Source organism: Phacochoerus africanus, chromosome 11 (genome assembly GCF_016906955.1).
Source record: "Phacochoerus africanus isolate WHEZ1 chromosome 11, ROS_Pafr_v1, whole genome shotgun sequence".
Taxonomy (NCBI): domain Eukaryota; kingdom Metazoa; phylum Chordata; class Mammalia; order Artiodactyla; family Suidae; genus Phacochoerus; species Phacochoerus africanus.
In genome coordinates this window covers 7,459,581-7,479,620 of record NC_062554.1, presented here as the reverse complement: position 1 = coordinate 7,479,620, position 20,040 = coordinate 7,459,581, and the positions used below count along the sequence as shown (strand labels likewise).

Sequence of the window (20,040 nt, the reverse complement as noted above, 5' to 3'; positions counted from 1 at the left end):
GTAACTCTACGTGTAACTTTACGAGGACCTGCAAGACTGTTTTCCAAAGCAGCTACACCATTTTACATTCCTGCCAATAATGTATGGGATTTCCAATTTCTCCACGTCATTGTCAGCACTTATTATTATCTGTCTTTTTTTTTTCTTTTCAGGGCCGTACCCACGGCACATGGAGATTCCCAGGCTAGGGATTGAATCGGAGCTGCAGCCACCAGCCTGCACCACAGCTACAGCAATGCAGGATCTGAGCCGCGTCTGCAACCTACACCACAGCTCACGGCAACGCTGGATCGTTAACCCACTGAGTGAGGCCAGGGATTTAACCTGCGTCCTCATGAAAGCTAGTCAGATTCATTTCCACTGAATCACGATGGGAATGCCCATCTGTCTTTTTAATTATTAGCCATCCTAGTGAATTTGATTGTTGTTGGGTTTTGTTTGTTTGTTTGTTTAGGGCCGCACCTGTAGCATGTGGAGTTCTCAGGCTAGGGGCTGGATTGGAGCTGCCAGCCTAGTCACAGCCACGCCAACACTGGATCCAAGCTGCGTCTGTGACCTACACCGCGGCTTGTGGCAACGCTGGATCTTTAACCCACTGAGTCAGGCCAGGGATTGAGCTGGCATCCTCATGGACTGTATGTCAGGTTCTTAACCTGCTAAGCCACAATGGGAACTCCCAGGAAGTATCTGTCTTCTGAGTTAGTTATGAGCCTAACAGAGGAGTTCTGTAGGGTCCTTTGGGTCCCTGCTAAGATCCCATGGGTACGGAAGTTTCTTCCCACAGAGGTCCTCCAAATTCACCAAGGCCGTCGGGGTGAGAGGCTGTTTGCTAACTCATTCGATTGTTCAGTAAACATTCACTGACTCTCTCTATCCGTCCCGTGCCTGGCTCCGTGCCTGGGGGCCTGCCTGCAAGGAGATTGTCATCTGCTTTACATCTGTGCAGATACAGACGTGGCGGGTCACTGCCCAGAGTGACCAGTGCTGCTGCAGGGGAAAACACAGGGGATCTCTGTCCCTGGGAACAGGAGACTTTTTTTTTGTCTTTTTTTTTATCTTTTCTAGGGCTGCTCCCGTGGCATATGGAGGTTCCCAGGCTAGGGGTAGAATTGGAGCTGTAGCCACTGGCCTACGCCACAGCCACAAGAACGCAGGATCCGAGCCACGTCTGTGACCTATACCAGAGCTCACGGCAGTGCCGGATCCTTAACCCACTGAGCGAGGCCAGGGAACGAACCCGCAACCTCATGGTTCCTAGTAGGATTCTTTAACCACTGAGCCACGACGGGAACTCCACAGGAGACTTCTTACAGATGGAGAGGAGATGGCTGAGGTAAGTCCCAGAGGCTGAATGGGAGATGGCCAGGTGGAGGGTGGGGTGTGTGGCGGTGCCCAAGGAAGGTCACAGCTACAGGGACAGCTTTGTAGTAGCGGTGATGTAAGTTCAGCGGCTGTAACAGTGATCTCATGTAACATAAATAGATAATCTTTAACAGCTCAAAGTAAGCAGTCCAAGTGGAATTATAAATTATTTCTGCTAAGAAATTACCCCAATACTTAGTGGCTTAAAATGATAGACATTTATTGTTTCATGTATTTTCTGTGGTCAAGAATTTGGAAGGGGCTTAACTAGGTGATTCTGGCTCCTGATTTTCATGAGGTTGCTGTCAAGATGTCAGACAGAGCTATGCATCTGAAACTTGACAAGAAGCATGGTTGTGGGCGAAGGGTCTCAGTTCCTCATAACGTGGACCTGTTCTCATGACAGGGCAGCTGGCTTCTGCCAGAGCAAGTGATCCAAGAGAGAGTGAGACAGAAGCTGAAGTGCTTTTTATGAATCTCAGAAGTCACTCTCTGCAGGGGTGTGAACACCTGGAGGTAAGAATTATTGGGGGACATCTCGAAGGCTGGCTAATGTAATCTGCCTTCTCAACCCCACTGATTTGTATCTCTCCTACATGAAAAATATTCTTGGAATTCCCACTTTGGCAAAGCGGGATCAGCGGCTTTTTTGGAGTGCTGGGACACAGTGGGCTGAGGATCTAGCATTGCCGCAGCTGTGGCATAGATTGCAACTGAGGCATGGATCTGATCCCTGGCCTGGCAACTCCATATGCTACAGGGCCAAGAAAAAAAAAAAAAATTCTCACTCTCCCCTAAGGCCCTCAAAAGTTTCATTCTGGCCTTCCCTGGGGGCTCAGTGGGTTAAGGGTCTGGCATTGTTACTGCTGTGGCTCAGCTCACTGCTGTAGTGCAGGTTCAATCCCTGGCCCAGGAAGTTTCACGTGCCATTGGCATGGCCAAAAAAAGGTCTCATCCCATTACAGTATCAACTTGAAATCCAGAATTTTGTCACTTTAGTCAAGTTCAGATTCAAATGAGTCTCCTTGGGGGTATTTTCTTAAGTATTCTCATCAAGTACAAGTCTGCTGTATTTGAACACCAGCAAGAGAGAGACAAGTTATCTGCTCTCTACCCACAGAACATAAAATGATGGCCTAGGCCTAGGGATAGACCAAGGACAAGCACTACGGACCCTCTTACTCAAAAAGGGAGGGAACAGGAGGCAAAAAGGAGTCACTGCTCCATAGCAATTCTGAAATCAAACAAGGCACACACTGATTCTGAAATGGAGCACTTCCATGATTCAGAGACAACCTGAGAATATTCTGTGGGTCTCTGAGTCATGTTTTTTTTTCTCATGAAAAGTAGCCTGTTTTTGCACTGAGCAGTTTTTTCAGCCAATTTCTTATTTAAACAAGTTCAAGAATCTAAAGTTTTCTATTCATTTTATATTGTCTCTGTCTCTGCCAAATGTAGGCATTTGAGATTGTGACACATGGTTGAGACAAAGATCTTGTACCAAAGTAATAAAATCTGAATTCAGGAAATTTCCAGAAATTCAGTATGGCCAAACATTAGAGGTTCCCTGGGTTTCTCTCTGCCAAAATGTCTAAAAATGTATTCACAATTATTGCCTAGTTATACGTCAGCCCTCAAACTCAATTGTGAGAGCCTCTAGGACAGGGGAGGCTCAAGGAGAAAAGACAAATCCATAATTATGGTAGAAGATATTAACACAATTCTCTCAGTTACTGTTAGAATATGCAAATTAAAAATTAATAAGAACAAAGAAAATTTGAACAAGAAGTTAAAAATTTTTTAACTAAGTGACATATATGGAACACTGCATCCAAAAACTATAGACTATATATTCCTTCCAAGTGTACATGGAATATTTATTGATATGCTGGGCCATAACATAAGTTTAACCAAACTGGGAGTTCTCATCACGGCACAGCAGAAACGAAGCTGAATAGTATCCGTGAGGATGCAGGTTCCATCCCTGGCTTTGCTTAGTGGGTTGGAGATCCAGCATTTCTGTGAGCGTGGTGTAGGTCGCAGACATGGCTCAGATCCCGTGTTGCTGTGGCTGTAGCTCTGATTTGACCCCTAGCCTTCTAGCCTGGGAACTTCCATATGCTGTAGGTGTGGCCCTAAAAAGCAAAAAAAAAAAAAAAAAACCCAAAAACCAAAAACCTGAAATCACATGCTCAATCACCACACTTGGATTATGGTAGTAATTTTTTTCTTAAGAAGAAAAGTAGGAGGGCCCAAATATTTTGAAATTGAATATATGCTACCAAATAATCTATAGGTCAAAAAATAAACTATATAAATTAGAAAATGTTTTAATCAAAAGATGATAAAAACACAATATGTCAAAACTTGTGGAATGCAGCTAAAGCCATGCTTAGAATGAGATGTTTTAAATGCATATACTGAAAAAACTAAAAATAGTTGAAAACTAATTATCTAAATATACACCTCGAGTAGGTAGGAAAAAAATCTGGAAATTAAAGCCAAATAGGAGTTCCCGTCGTGGCTCAGTGGTTAACGAATCCTACTAGGAACCATGAGGTTGCGGGTTCGTTCCCTGGCCTCGCTCAGTGGGTTAAGGATCCGGCGTGGCCGTGAGCTGTGGTGTAGGCCGGCGGCTACAGCTCTGACTGGACCCCTAGCCTGGGAACCTCCATATGCTGCGGGAGCGGCCCAAGAAATGGCAAAAAGACAAAAAAAAAAATCCAAATAAAGCAAGGAGAAAATAATAAAGGTGACAGAAGAAATTAATCAAATAGAAAACAAAAATATTCAAGAAAGCATCAAAAGAACCAAATGTTAATCCTCTGAGAAGTCTTCTAAAACTGATAAAACACTTCCGTATCAGTTTTAGGACTGGAAGGAACTTCCCTTATCTGATAAAATGTAGGCACAAAAAACCTACATTAAACATCATACTTCCTGGGGAAATATAAAATCTGTCCCCCTCTGGAGTTCCCGTCGTGGCTCAGCAGTTAATGAACCTGACTAGCATCCATGAGGACGCAGGTTGGATCCCTGGCCTCGCTCAGTGGGTGAAGGATCCGGCATTGCTGTGAGCTGTGGTGTAGGTCACAGATGCAGTTCAGAACCTGTGTTGCTGTGGCCCTGGTGTAGGCTGGCAGCTACAGCTCTGATTGGACCCCTAGCCTGGGAACCTCCATATGCCACGGGTGTGGCCCTAAAAAGAGAGGGAGACAAAAAAAACCCCAAAAAACAAAAAACAACTTTTCCTCTGGAGTTCCTGCTGTGGCGAAACGGGATTGGCTGCATCTTGGGAACGCTGGGATGCAGGTTCGACCCCTGGCCTGGTGTGGTGGGATGGGGATCCCATGTTGCCAAAGCTGCGATTAGGTGCCGACTGAGGTTCAGATCTGATCCCTGGCCCAGGAGCTCCATTTGTGGTGCAGTAGCCCCAAAAGAAACCCCCAAAAACCCAACAACAACGTTCCCCCTGAGACGGGGATGAAAACAGCAAATCCACCATCACCATCTCTGTTCAACACTGTACTAGAGGGTCTCCCAATGAAATAACAGGAAAAAGTATAGGATTAGGGGGCAAAAAGAAGAAAAACAGTCATTATTTGAGGGCCTGGCACTGAGGAGTGTTTGGTGACTAACTGCTGAGTGGACGGACAGACGGAGCAAAGGACGGACCAAGTAGTTAAGTAGTGAGCGGGGCTCAAGGCAGGCGTCTCCACTTTGTGGACACTGCCTGCTGCGCAATCGACAGAAAAAATAAAACTTACCACAGTGCAACTGCACACAGCAAGATTTTTTCATTAACGAAAAATTGATGGGAGAATCACAGACATCTGGATAAAAGGCAGGCCTGTCTCCATTTCTATTTTCTCTCTAGAAGCTTTAGTAGAGAGGTCAGGATATTTGGCCCCCTGTTTTGACTCTAAGGATATTTTTGTCTTGTGTTTATGAATACAGAGTTTTTAGATGGAATTATATTATATTGATTACTTTTCACTGAGAAAATATTTCCCAGAATAAATGCCATTAGGTCAGTTCACTATCTTTGATTTTTCTACACAGCCAATTAAGTCTATTTCCAACTTATCCATTTTCACTTAATTGAGCTACAATTATATTTAGCTGAAAAAATAATTTTTGCGTAAATTTTATAATGATGATTTGAGCCAGTCAATTAAAAAAAAAAAACACACATCGCAGTGTAATAATTATAGCTCCTGCCACCATCAGCTCTCGTCTGTGGTCATTCTTTCTAGGTTCCATCAAGGCCACTTTGCCTGGGACAAATTTTGCAGATCTACTTTTCATCAAGAAGATTTATTTGGTTTTTCCATCAAGATTTAGTCAATAAGTGATTTCACTGTACGCAATTTAGTTGCTGTCAGTGTTATTTTGTGTTGATTAGGTAATAGGTATGAATCTTATTCCACAAACTTAGGAGACTAAGAAATGACATATTACTTTTTTTTCTTTTTGCCACATCTGTGGCCTGTGGAAGTTTCCGCGCCAGGGATCAAACCCACACCACACCGGCGACCAGGGGCAGTGGCAATGCTGCATCCTTAACCCACTGTGCCACCAGAGAACTCAAGAAATGACATATTACTTTATTCAATTTAAATCAGTCAAGTCCTGGTCATCATTTGAGTTCTTTCACTTACAAAAGACCTGGGGTCTTATGCAAGACAAATATTTGGTAAGTCGCCTTCCTGTGCCTGAAATCAAGGGGTTGGCAGTATTGGTTCCTTCTGGAGGCTTTGAAGGAGAATCCCTCCGTACCTCTCTCAATGCTTCTGGTGGTTGCCAGTAAGCCTCATGCTGCCTTGGCTTGGGGCTGTGTCACGAATCTCTGCCTGTTTCTTCACATGGCCTTCCCTTTGGTGTCTCTGTGTCTCAAATCTCCTTTCCTTTCTCTTACAAAGACACCACTCACTGGACTGATGGTGTGCCTAAGTCCAGAACTAATCTCATTCTGCCTTCTTTTTTTTTTTAAAGACACTAGCTTTTTTTTTTTTTCTTTTTTAGTTTCCCATTGTGTCCATGGCATGTGGAAGTTCCCAGGCCAGGGGATGAACCCTTGTCACAGCAGCAACCTGAGCCACAGCAGTGACAATGCCGGATCCCTAACTTGTTGAGTCAATAGGGAACTCCTCATCCTGCCTTTTCTACCTGCCAAGATCCTCCTATCAAATGAGGCCACATTCACAGATATGCAGCTATGGGGGTTAGGACTTGGAGAGACCTTTTTTTGAGAGAAAAAATTCACAGTCCACTCCCTTATAATTGGTACACTTTTTTTTTTTTGGTTAAGTTTATGAACTTGAGCACCTTTATGTAAAGGATCCTCCTTAGCGTAAACTTTACTCCAAATTCTCTTTTTTTTTTTGTCTTTTTGCTATTTCTTGGGCCGCTCCTGTGGCATATGGAGGTTCCCAGGCTAGGGGTCGAATCGGAGCTGTAGCCGCCGGCCTACGCCAGAGCCACAGCAACGCGGGATCCGAGCCGCGTCTGCAACCTACACCACAGCTCACGGCAACGCCGGATCGTTAACCCACTGAGCAAGGGCAGGGACCGAACCCGCAACCTCATGGTTCCTAGTCGGATTCGTTAACCACTGCGCCACGACGGGAACTCCCTCCAAGTTCTCTTCTAATCTCTGCCAGTAACAACCCTCACCTCTGTCAGCTCTTCATAGCTTGCAAAGCATCTGCTACCTTAATTAACTCGTTTAACTACCCTGGGAGTTCTGCAAGGTCAGCCGTTTTCTGGATGTGGAAACAGGTGCAGGAAGGGAAAGAACTTGAGGACCCCCTACCCTGGCTGAAATGGTATTGAAACCCAGGATTTCAAGGCTCTTTCCTCACTGCTGCTGTTGTGTTGAAGCTTCAGTAGCTGCAATCAGTTCCTGCATATTCATTTGTGATTTACTTTTGCGCTTAATTTTATTTAATGTGCACTTTCCCCTTTTCATTAAAATTTTTCTCAGTTTTATGGAGTTCCCGTCGTGGTGCAGTGGTTAACGAATCCGACTAGGAACCATGAGGTTGCGGGTTCGGTCCCTGCCCTTGCTCAGTGGGTTAACGATCCGGCGTTGCCGTGAGCTGTGGTGTAGGTTGCAGACGCGGTTCGGATCCCGCATTGCTGTGGCTCTGGCGTAGGCCAGTGGCTACAGCTCCGATTCGATCCCTAGCCTGGGAACCTCCATATGCCACAGGAGCGGCCCAAGAAATGGCAACAGCAACAAAAACGATAAAAGACAAAAAAAAAAAATTCTCAGTTTTATGGAGTTAGTTCCCTTGTCATTTTAATTGCTTATATTGTCTGGATACTTGTCATATTAATTGATGGATTCATTAATTTAACCAGCATTTACAGGAGCCTTACCCTGTGAAACGCTTTTGGCTGAACTGCTCTGGGCCCCAGAGATGAACTCTACCAGCCTGGTCCTTGTCCTTGAGGGCAGTGAATTGACAATGACCATCCAGTGTGAGCAGGCTCTGGGAGCTGAGTGGGTTCCTAACCTAACTAGGGGTCTGGGAAGGCTTCCTGATTTCTGAATTAGGTCTTAAAGGACAGGCAGGATGCAATCTTATTCCTTTACTATAGGCTACTAGAATTAAATATTAGGATGGGCATTTGATATTCACCCACTGAATGTCAGGAGTGTGCGATTAGCTTTCTAGCACTATTCCAAGGTGGCATAAGATTTTTTTTTTTTGTCTTTTTGGAGCTGAACCCACAGCATGTGGAGGTTCCCAGGCTAGGGGTGACTTGGAACTGTAGTCGCTGGCCTACACCACAGCCACACCACGTAGGATCCGAGCCACATCTGGGACCCACACCACAGCTCACGGCAACGCTGGATCCTTAACCCACTGAGTGAGGCCAGGGATCGAATCTGTGTCCTTATGGTTGCTAGTCGGGTTCGTTAACTGCTGAGCCACGACGAGAACTCCTGGCATAACAGGTTTATATATCAGCCTTCATCACGAATGGCAGAAACTTCCATTTACCCAATGTTGGGTCATTTACAAAACATTTTCACACTCCTTGTCTCACTTGCTGTTACAAGAAGCTCTTTGAGAGAATTGCGTGCTTTGTTTATACCCACATATTTATCTTGTTTTCCATCTTAGCCAAACTAAAACATTTAGTTTTTTCAACAAGATGAAGAATTGCAAAAGTTTTAAAATTAAATTAGATAACTTTGGAACTTAATCACTCAAATTGCACTGAGAATTAAAACAGATCCTGGTTCTGATCCTAACTTGGCCAATCTTCCTCTCTCTGGGTCTCAACTCCTCTACTATAAAGTGGGCATGTGGGGAGTTCCCACTGTGACTCAGCAGGTAACGAACCCGACTAGCATCCGTGAGGGTGCGGGTTCAATCCCTGGCCTCGATCAGTGGGTTAAGGATCCAGAGTTGCCGTGACCTGTGGAGTAGGTAGCAGACAAGCCTCGGATCCCACATTGCTATGGCTGTGGTGTAAGCTGGCAGCTGCGGCTCTGACTTGACCCCTAGCCTGGGAACTTCCACATGCCCCAAGTGCAGCCCCAAAAAAGAAAAAGAAAAAAACTGGCATGTGAGGGAAATTTAGTCTGTAGGATTAAATGAGATAATAGATCTCAGACACCAGCGCAGCACCTGGCTCATAAAGATTGATTCACCTAATGTGGTCTCTAACATCCATTTTCCTGCAGTTCTGGAGCCTTCTTAAAGTAATAGTCAAGCCCACACATGTGTGCCAAGGCTCCTAAAGAGATGCTTTGAGAGGAAGAGAGCTTAAAGCCAGCTCATTAACATAGCTGGGACAAAACCATTTCACAGTCTGAGTCAATCAGATGGTAACCGGCAAAGGATAGTGTTTTGACACTGTCATTTTGTTCCCAAGTTTGTTTTGATTGGGTTGCAGAAAAAAATTGGATGGGTAGAAATAATCAACACAAAATAAAAGTGACAATGGCTGAAACTACACGTGGGAAAAATTTTTTATGGATGGAAAAGCAAACTGAATGATTCCATCTTTGTTGGTAACAGTGAACACCACAAAGTTGACCTCTGGGAAAATTCCACTTGGTAGAAATAATCAACACCAAACAAAAAGACTGACAGTGGCTCAAACTGCTCCCAAGAAAAGGTGGACTCGGTGGAAATAATAACTTAGAAATTTCATAGCAGCTGAAGCAATCATCAGTAAAAATCAATAAAAAAAGATAACAGATGAATCAAATCTTGTAAAATTGATAAAGAAAAGACTATATCTTAAAATTTCAATTTAGGAAAAAAAATCTAGAAAAGTTAGAAATTGCTTAACTGGGATAGACAGAAAATGTATCAAGGAATTGAATTGGCTTAATAGAGCTAATTCCTTGAATACTTTGATTAATTCATTAAAAATCATATAATTCTGAGTAAAAAGCTTACCTGTCAAGACTTAGAAGCAGGGATTTGTAGAGAGAATTGTTAAATTAGATGAAAGGTTGGACTGTAAGTAGCAATTTACGTCCTTCGAAGCACGATTATATCCATTGTTTTATTGGATTCTCCAAATAACCTTATGAGGTATCAGGCCAGGAATCATCCTTCCATTTCAGAGATGTAAACACGAGGTTCAGAAAAGTTAAGGGGCTTATTAAAGGTCACCCAGTAAGCTCATGGCAAGGTCTACTTTAGGATCTGATTCCCAGACTCTTAGTCTGGTAAGCTTCCTCATACATAGTCCCCCAGCTCAGATAGGCTGGAGAGACCCATCCCTTTTGATTTTGACTGCCCAGCCCCTACTGTCTGCTAGCTGGAGAAGCGGCGAAGAGAAGGAGTGAAAAAGGTTTACAAAGTGGAACACTCAGAGAGGGGGAGGGACGGCTACAACATTCCACAGGCACTTTTCTGACCATTCTCAGAAAAGGGTGCAGAGGTCTAGGATTTTTGCAGGGCCGAGGGGTTGGGACCTGAAATTTTAAGCCTGGGAGTATAGGATGGAAAATAAGGTAGCTGGAAAAAGACGATGACTGTTTTGGGGAAAATGAGTCATAAGACATAAGGGTGTAATTAGATTTAAGTGGGGTGAAGCTGCTGAAGCGATTGGCCGCAGCAGGACCTTGGACCAAATTAACCTTTGATTTAAGCAACCTGGGCTTTTCTGGTAGGCCTGCGGATGGGAGCTCAAATGTTCTGGTGTTTCTTGCAGAATAGCAAGGAAAAATTACATAAAATCTAAAATACTGTAGTCGAATGCAGGATTTATGTTAAATCAGAAATCATCTGATACAACATTCCATGTTCTAGAAAAGCTGCACACAGAACGAAACAATATTGAAGTGTAAGATTATTTATTCAGTCTACAGACAATGCTTTAAGTATTGCTTTGTAGACCCTTAACAATAACTTCGTTCCTCCCTCCTCATTCCTCCTCCCCACAGTGATCCCTAAAGAGTAGAAACAATTGCTATAAGAACTCAGATGTAAGGAAAATCAATGTGCCTAAAATGTTCTGGGGAGGATAGGACTTTGGCTTGAGTTTCAAGAATGAGTAGGAGAAAAGGAGGAAATAGGTGTGGAAAGACCAGAAGGAAAAATTTGAGAAGAGACAATAAAAATTGAGAAAACCCTCCCTACTAACTTAATGTTCTTTTATGATTCTACATGACCACCATTCATTGTTTTAATAGTGGAAATGTTGAGCTCACAGAAAAACCAGGCAGTCTTGGATCACCACAGAGGGCAACAGAAAACCATGGAAAGCTTTTTTTAGGTAGCAAAGACAAATTGTTGTTGAATTTGGAAATTATATTTTGGAAAATAGTCTTAAAAGCTTAAAAACTTATCTGCTCTTTTTAAACAATGCAGGCAATATTAAAATAAAAATTATTTGAAATCTGACACTTTTCTCCAAGATAATGACAGATTATTTTGGGAAACCTCTTTCCCGAAATCTTATGTTGTCCCAAGCTTCACATAAATTGGATCATTCTAAACATACTGTTCTTAGCATTTCCCCCACTCTAGAATAGATTGTGAAGTCAAGAAACAGATTCATATCACTATTCTGAATGGCTGCTTAGTAGTACATTGTTTGTATATGCAATTTACTTTAACCAGTTCCTATTGATGGACTCTATAATCAACAACCTCATATAACAACCTTGTGCATTCATCTTTTCCAAATTGTTGATTTTCTTTTTAAGGTAAATTCTTAAAAGTAATGAGGCTGCGTCAAGAGGTACGCTTTTTTTTTTTTCCTTTGGGTTCAAGGTGCCAAATCGTCCGGATTTGCAGGGAGACCAGGAGGAGCCGCTGCGTTAGTCTAGTGAGAGACAGTGGCGACGGAGATGGCGAAAAGAGTACAGACTCCAAGGTGAACTAGTCTATCTAGGCCTGTTCTCGATGGGTTGGCATATTTCCTTCCCTTTTTTCTCTCTTTCACTTCTTAGGCTTAACATGGAGGAAGAACTGAGAACTGCATCTCCCAGCGTTTCACAAGAACCACGCTCCCTGGGAACTGTAGTACAGAGTCTGAGAAGGGCCCGGAAGGAGGGCGCGAGGCTCTGAGGGCATGCTGGGAAATGTAGTTCGGCGGGAAGTGGTGGCAGTGGGGGGCGTCTATATGGGAGTGTGCGCGTGCCCGCGAAGAGACGCCACAAACATGGTCCTTTGGGGGATGGGGCAGCGGGGCGACCTAATTTCCCCTCATATGTGGTCTTTGAGTCTACAAAAGCCCCCCGCGGAGAGCTGGCTTTATTCCATTGTCTGTGACTGGGAAGCGAGCGGTCCCTCCGCAACGAGTGCGGGGGCGGGAGGCGCAGGCTGAGCGCGGGCCGGAGCGGGGCATGCCGGGAGTTGTGGTCCAGGCGCGCTGAGGCTGTGGGACGTGTCGCGGCGCCGCGCCGGCTCCTCCTTCCCAGCCCTTCTCAGCGGTCCCCCGCCCCTTCCCTCAGCCTCCTCCTCCCTCGCCCGCAGCCCAGCGTCCCCTCCCCCCACCCGTCGGGCTCCTCGGCGGCTACTGCAGCGGATTCAGAGCCGAGTCGCTGAGGAGGAGGAGGCTCCCGGTCCCTGCGCGCCATCCGCCTCCTTACTGGACACGGGCGAGGGAGCGAGAGCGTCGCCTCCGTAGCCTTCAGAGGAGACAAGGGCATCGTCGTCTCAGCCGCCGCCGCCGCCGCCGCCGTTTTCGCCTGCAGCGGCTCACCGGTGAGGCGATTCCCCCCCTCCCAACGCCGGTCCGCTCTCCCTGAGCCTGGGCCGGTGGTACTGGGGAGAATGAGAGTCGGGGCACGGAGTCCCCTCGCGGGTTGGGGGAAGGGGGCTGAGGTTGCGATGGAACGGCGGGCTGGCCGGGGAGACTTGTCCTGGCGCGGGCTGGGGGTGGGGTGAGGGTGGGACACTAGCAGGTTGGGGGGGAGCGGCTAGGGAAGGGGACTTTTAATGGGGAATGACCAGACCTGGGACAGGAGCGTGGGGTTGTAGGATTGGGGTGGAATTTGGGTGGTTTGGGGCGAAATGGATGATGAGACTGGAGGGGGGATGGCTTTTAATGGGAGAGGGGACTGAGTGAGGGTGGTGAATTTGGGGTTGGCCTGGAGCAATTGACAGCTTGGGATCCGGGCCGGGTTGCGGGGTCGGGGGTTTATTTGAATAGAGAGTTGGATTACAGGGTTTGTAGGACCCTCGGGGGATGTTAATTAAGGAGGGCGGAATTTGGGGTGGACCTCGGGCAGGCTGATGAAGGTGGTAGGGGCTGGGGGTGAGGGGCTTGGCCTGGGTTGAGACCTGAGCTTGAAGTGGGCGCTTGCCATCTGGGGATGGTGGAATTTGTTGCGACTTATGGAATAGCGTGGCTTAGGAGAGCAGAGGTAGGTAGAATTGGGGGGTTTCCTGGGAAGTGCTTATGGAGGTTGGAAATAGAGATAGTGGGGGCGGGACTTTCAATGAGGGAGTGTGAAGGTGAGCTGGCAGGAGGGGGGGGAAATAAGTTAGGCCGAAAAATGGGCAGAGAAGCATTGCAATTTGGTGGGGAGAGCACAGTGGGATGGGATTTAGAGTGATTTTAGAACTGCTGGAAGGGGCATGGTGGCCCCCTGGGTCGGGGTCAGGGCAGAGGGCGCACAAGATGCTCTGGGCTGGACTCACTGAAGGAACAGTGGCAGGTGGTGAGCAAGGTTGGGGATGATATATTGAAGGAAATATCCCTTGGCCAAGGTGGCGAGGGAGTTTTGGAGAAAATGTCTGATATGAACTGATAGGACTCAAGAGGTAGTTGCTGATAGTGAGGTAGCCGTTGGGGCTAATTAAGGAGTGGAAAAACCTGGGGTTGTTGGTATGGATGGGGCAGGGAGGATGGAGCGGGGCAGTGAGCAGTGCTGGGAAGGGATGGATTGAATGATTCTGGAGAGGAAGGATTGGGATGGCTTCCAAGAGACACTGGAGGGTTGGGGGTTGGACTTAAATGGACAGCTTTGGAGGCCATGGTTGGGGGACCTTGCAGGGGACAGAGAAGGTACATTAAAGACTGTTTTCTAGAGGACTTGTTAAGCTGTTTTTGTTTCATTTGTATTAGGATCATATTTAAAAGTAACACAAAGGGTAAAGTTGAGAGGGGTTTCAGTTAAGGCAGAATAGAGGAGAGGGAAGTGTCTTCTATTATTCATATATTATGAAAAGCTAAGGGGGAAAAAACCCACTCCCACACTAAAGGGGAAGAAGATGAAACTGGAATGTGATAGCTATCTATTTGATGTCTCTGCCGTCTCCTTTCTGCCTTCCCCCAGGTGCATTTAAAAATCAGTCCTGGAATTTGGCATTAAATAGATTTGATGAGCTTGAGGTAGTTAAGGGAGCATTCCTTGCTTGAGAACTGATGAATGAGACTGAAAAATAGGAGGCTGAATTTATTTCCTAGTCAGGCAACGTGCATGTATTCAGAAAGAGCTCAGGCCTTTTTTTTTTTCTCCTCCTCTTAAAATTGATTGCTTGAAGACTCCATTTATTGGTGTCCTGGTTTGCAAGGCAATTAGGCCCATCATTGTATTGCAGGCTAATAATCCTGAGATGAATCTTGGCACTACCGCTTTATGTAAACAGAGAGAAGACAGGAAATATGGAAATGTCATAAATATTCATTGGTGAGATGGTTTGGTATTGATGGAGTTTTTCATTTGAGTCTCTTTTGACATTACTTGATACGATTTAAAATAATTGGACAGTACTTCTATAGATTGAATTTTTTTTGCAGGGATTCAGGAGGTTAGAATTCTGTCAGATGTGGATAAAAACCTATAGAATCATTTTTATTTAATTTTTTAAGGCACTGTAAGCATGTTGGATAACTACAAAAAATGATATCTCCATCTATTCATCAGAAATTTTATTTAAAGCTTAATGATATGCTTATTCTCAGGGCAGAATTGTGATGCTGGAAGGTAGAGAAGGATGTTAATGGAGGAAGTATCTTTAGGGAAACAGTTTTCTGGACTTAATTGCATTAAACATGATGTGTTAAACATGAAGTGGCTGTTGATGAGAGCTCAGACTGAGGAAAAAAAAAATGGGAGGGATGTAAAGAGGATAACCAACAGGATCAAAATCATTCTTTTTGTGTTTTAAGTTTCAGAGTTTAGCTCGTAAACAATTTTCCTTGGCTTTCACAGCACATAAAAATACCTAGTAAGAATTTTTTTTTTTTTTTGTGGTTCCAAAATGGGCAGAATGATTGAAGGTTGGACTTAACCTTGGTATTGAAAGTGTTTTGTTATGAGGAGCTTTCTGTATTAACAATAAACATCAGGTTTAAGCAGTTACCCATAATTTGATGAGAGTGTAATCTAACTAATGCAGGCATTTCTCCTCATAACTTGACTCTGGGGTCCCGGCATTGCTTTAGTGGATCTGCAGGCTTGATCAAGAGGTGTGATATTTATATTAAAGCCCTAGCTTTTAGGAGTTCAAAATGAAAAGGAATCACCTGGGAGAAATGTTTTTACACTTTTTTTTTTCTTTTCTCACAACTGTGTTCATTCGTGTAGTAGAAATGTGTGTAGAGTGTTTTAGTATCTTAACCTCATTTGATTCTCCACATGTTCTGCTGAGAAGGGGAGGGCAGTGGAGGTATTCATAGACAGGTACCTTGGTGTAATGAATAATAGCTCATGAATTTAGGGGTCAGGAGTCCTGAGTTCAGATCCCCTTTCCACCACTGATAGCAAGTGATTTTAGTAAAGTCATTAAAAAGCCTTCATATTTAGTGGTAATGGTTGCACAACTTTGTGAATGTACTTGCTTCCACTAATTTGTACAATTAAATATGGTTAAAATGATAAGTTAAAAAATTTCACAAGTCCCAAGGCTGAAAAGGGGACCAAATGAGTTTGTGTCCTGAAATAACTTTATGTCCTGAAAACACTGAACATATATGAAGTGTTTGTTCAATATTTATTTACTTACTTATTGCCTGCTAAGTGCCAGGGGAAATGAAAACGAGCAAAAAAAGTTGTCGAGGAGCTTTTGGTGTCCTGGGACAGATAGGAGATTTAAATGTAGTGAGTAAAGTGAGGCAGAACTAATGTGATCAGTAGTGTGGGGTCTCAAACCATTTTCCTTGTATTTCACAGTTGAGGACCTAAGAATACCCAGTATTAAGAATCTTTTTTTTTTCTTTTTCTGAAGTTCCAAAATGGGTAGAATATTTGAAGGTTGGACTTAACCTTGGAATTGAAAGTGTTTTGTTATGAGGAAGTAAATGCCCACCATTTACTACTAGCTGTATGACCTTGGGCACAATGATTTCATCTGTCAAATGGGCACAAGAGAACTAATCTGATAGGATTGTTTTGAGGATTAAACAAAATAATCCATGGAAAGCATTTGATACAGTGTGTTACATAGTATACATAAAAATATTAGTTGCTGTTATTATTAAATAGGAAGAGACTAGAAGGTGAATAGCCTGGTGTTTTCTACCATGGAGTTCTTAGTATTATGATGTTCTATTACTTATTAAGAAGGAAGTACTTTGTATTATTATCAGGGTTTACCTGTATATTTGCATACTATAGTATATGGTACTGTAGTCTAGGAACTTAATCTTTTTGGCTGCATCTGCAGCATGTGGGAGTTCCTGAGCTAGGGAGTGAACGTGCGCCACAGCAGCAATCCTGCCCTGCAGCAGTGACAGTGCCAGATCCTTAACCTGCTGCACCACAAGGGAACTCCCTGTACCTCTTTTTAAGGACTTTTTAGCATGAATACCTACTATAAAACCAAATAAATCCCCAGACAGGCTGTGCTGGCACGCTCCTGTTCTTTATGTATGCTGTGCCTTTCACTTGGAAAGTCTCCCTGCTGAATTCCTTAATCTATACTTTGTCCATTAGGTGAACTGTACAGTGAACATATTTCATGGTTGTTGTTCTTTCTGGTTTGTTTGGAAGGAAGAGATTTTTGAAGCTATTGAAATTAGCTGATATTTAAGAGGAGAACTTTGTTTTTGCCTTCTCAGTAAATGTCCATATCCTTAGCGTTAGCATCTTGGCCCACTGGACTTTTTAAGATTCGTTCCTTGGGAGTTTCCTTGCAGTGGAAATGAATCCGACTAGTATCCATGAAGGTGTGGGTTTAATCCCTGGCCTCACTCAATGGGTCGGGGATCTGGCGTTTCTGTGAGGTGTGGTGTAGATCGCCAATGTGGCTTGGATCCCACGTTGTGTAGGCGGGCAGCTGTAGCTCCGATGAGACCCCTAGCCTGGGAACTTCCATGTGCCACGGGTGCAGCCCTAAGAAGCAAAAAAAAAAAAGGAAAAAAAAATCATCTTTTCCTGTAGTTTCATCCTAACTTAAAGGTGCTAAGATTCATCTAGTCATTCAGGATATGAATCTGTGTCATTAGTCTTTTCTTCTCCAAAGCCAAACATAAATCCTTCTAAATATTTCTGAGATTTGGGAGTTTGGGGTTAGTAGATGCAAATTATTGCATTTGTAATGGATAAGCAATGGAAGTTTGCTCTATAGCCCAGGGAACAATATCTCATCACTTGTGATGGAACATGATGGAGAATAATGTGAAAAAAAGAATGTATATAAATGTATAACTGGGTCACTTTGCTGTATAGCAGAAATTGACAGAACATTATAAGTCAAGTATAATAAAAAAATTAAAATATTTCTGGAATTCATCTCCCCTTTCCTACTATTTTCACCTTACTTCTGACCCTAATCTGACATGTTCAAGGGCAGTATAGCCTCCTAACTAGTTTCTAGTAAATCTATGTTCCACCCAGCAGCTGCAGCATCTGCCTGCTTAAACCCCTTCATTGGCTCTAAAGTCTAAGCTCGGGAGTTCCCTTGTAGCACAGCCTGCTAAGGGTCTGGCATTGTCACTGCTTGGGTTGCTACTCTGACTCTGGTTCAGTCCTGGGCCCAGGAACTTCATATGCTGTGGGCATGGCCCAAAAAAAAAAAAAAAAAAAGTCTTAAGTTCCTTAACATGACTCAATAGACCTTCCATGACCTGTCTATTACCTGATCTCCCATCACTGGTAATACTAAGCAGCATGTAGTTTCTAGAGATAGCTTACTGTTTCACATCTTTGCCCATGCTGTTTCTCCTGTTATTTATCCCTCAGGTTGAGTCCATCTCCCCTAAGAAATTACCTGTTTCTTTCAGAACCCTCTAAGGTTGTCATAAGTGTCTACACTTTGTTCACAGAGAGTATCCAGTGCCTGCCTCTGTCATAGTACTTGCCCTGTTTTAGGAAAATTAACTGCTCCTTCACTTAAACTGTAAGTTTCTTGGAGGCAGGGTCTGTGTTCTAGTCATCTTTATAGTCCTAGCTCCTGGAGGATGCCTTGCAAATGGTGAATAATATTTGAACTGAACTTAATAAGGAGAAATGAAAAAACCAGTATGATATTATAATGAGGAGAAAGGTGATATGTGCTTTTCCAGATGTAGGTTCTTATTTATTTAGAATGGAATTTAGAATTTAATTGGATTGATAAAGGCTTTGATAATGATGTATAGCACAGGGTTCAAAAGTAGAAAACAGCAAGAAAGTGTGCTCAGGGGTTGGCAAACGCTTTTTGTAAAAAAATATTTTAGGTTCTGTGGGCCACACATGCAGTCTCTTTTTTCTCCTTCTTCTCCTTTCCATCCCATCTTCCCGCTCCTTCCCTCCTCCTGTGTCTCATTCTTAGCTCACAGGCCACACAGAAACAGGCCATGGAGGTACCACAGCTTGACAATCCCTGATATGTTATCAGAAATCAAATTTAAAGTTGTAGACTATTGATGAACAAAGAGATTAAAGCAAGTTTATTTAGTTCCTGGAAGTCCCATTGTGGCTCGGTGGGTTAAGAACCTGCCTGGTATCGATGAGGATATGGGTTCAATCCCTGGCCTTGCTCAGTGGGTTGAGGATCTGACTTTGCTGCAAGCTGTGGCATAGGTTGAAGATGTAGCTCCGATCTGGCATTACTGTGGCTGGGGTAGGCCGGCAGCTGTAGATCTGATTCAACCCCTAGCCTGAGGACTTACATATGCTGCAAGGGCTACCCTAAAAAACAAAAAACAAACAAAAAATTAGTTCCTTAGGCCATTATGCCTGTCCTTATTATTGAAAACAATTGCATAGACTCTTTTTTGCCAAATACTTTTTACCTAAAATTTAACATTTTATTAAATGGGTCATTGATTTCTGTATAAAGAGGCTCTAGGAAGGCCTTGGTTTGTAAATCTCCAACACAGCTCCCTGACCTTTCTCCATTTAGGCAGATGCCTGAGTCCTTTCAAAATATGCTTATTTTTATAGTGATAGATATTGTGCTTTTTCTTAGATACAGACTTTTTTTGTGTGTGCTTTTTAGGGCCACACCTGCAGCATATGGAGGTTCCCAGGCTAGGGGTCCATTCGGAGCTGTAGCCACGGGGTTACACCACAGCCACAGCAACATCAGATCTGAGCCTCGTCTGCAACCTACACCATAGCTCACAGCAATGCCAGATCCTTAACCCACTGTGTGAGGCCAGGGATCGAAGCTGCAACTACATGGTTCCTAGCTGAATTCGTTTCTGCTGCGCCATGGCAAGAAATCCTAGATACAGACATTTTGAAGGAACCGGGGACTGATGTATTTCACAGTCAGCTTCAATCCCTGGTTGACCAGAGATTATGATCTTGACTTGGCTTCTAATCGTGTTCTTCAAGCTGGAGAATTTCTGCTCATGTTTTCTAGCTTCTGTTTTATAGCATTTTCTACATATCCTTATTTTCTTTTTCTTTAAAGCATACTGGCTTATTTTATTTTCTTAATTTTTTGAACTATTTGGGGACATATGGAAATTCCTGGGCCAGGGATCAAACCTGAGACACAGCAGTGACAATGCCTTAACCACTAGGCCACTGAGGAACTCCCTACATATCCTTATTTTCTCATGTGTTCTGTCTTATTTTGAATTGATAGCAAAAATCCTTATCTGTAAATAGTTATGCTATATATACTTCTGCACATATAATTATACTATTTTATTTAATCTACAGTGCATAGGTTGGCCATGTTGCATTATTTTCATTTTTAGGATAAAGAAATCACGACTTGAGGGTAATTTATCTCTGGCCTTAGGACTAGTAGAAGATGAGGGTGGAAAGATGAAAGATACTTAATATTTGAGTGTTGGAGTTCCCGTCAT

At 43.7% G+C, this 20,040-nt stretch overlaps 1 protein-coding gene and 1 pseudogene across 2 annotated transcripts in view; both read left to right on the top strand.

The window, feature by feature from the left end:
• Nucleotides 1-12,392: 12,392 nt before the first annotated feature.
• The window catches only part of FAM168A (family with sequence similarity 168 member A), a 215,785-nt gene continuing 208,137 nt past the window's right edge, over nucleotides 12,393-20,040 (top strand). For both annotated transcript variants that reach the window (XM_047752781.1, XM_047752780.1), the window contains exon 1: nucleotides 12,393-12,551. The gene's annotated coding sequence lies outside the window, so the exon portion shown is untranslated. The remainder of the gene's footprint in view (nucleotides 12,552-20,040) is intronic.
• The window catches only part of LOC125112055 (NFU1 iron-sulfur cluster scaffold homolog, mitochondrial-like), a 101,857-nt pseudogene continuing 95,105 nt past the window's right edge, over nucleotides 13,289-20,040 (top strand).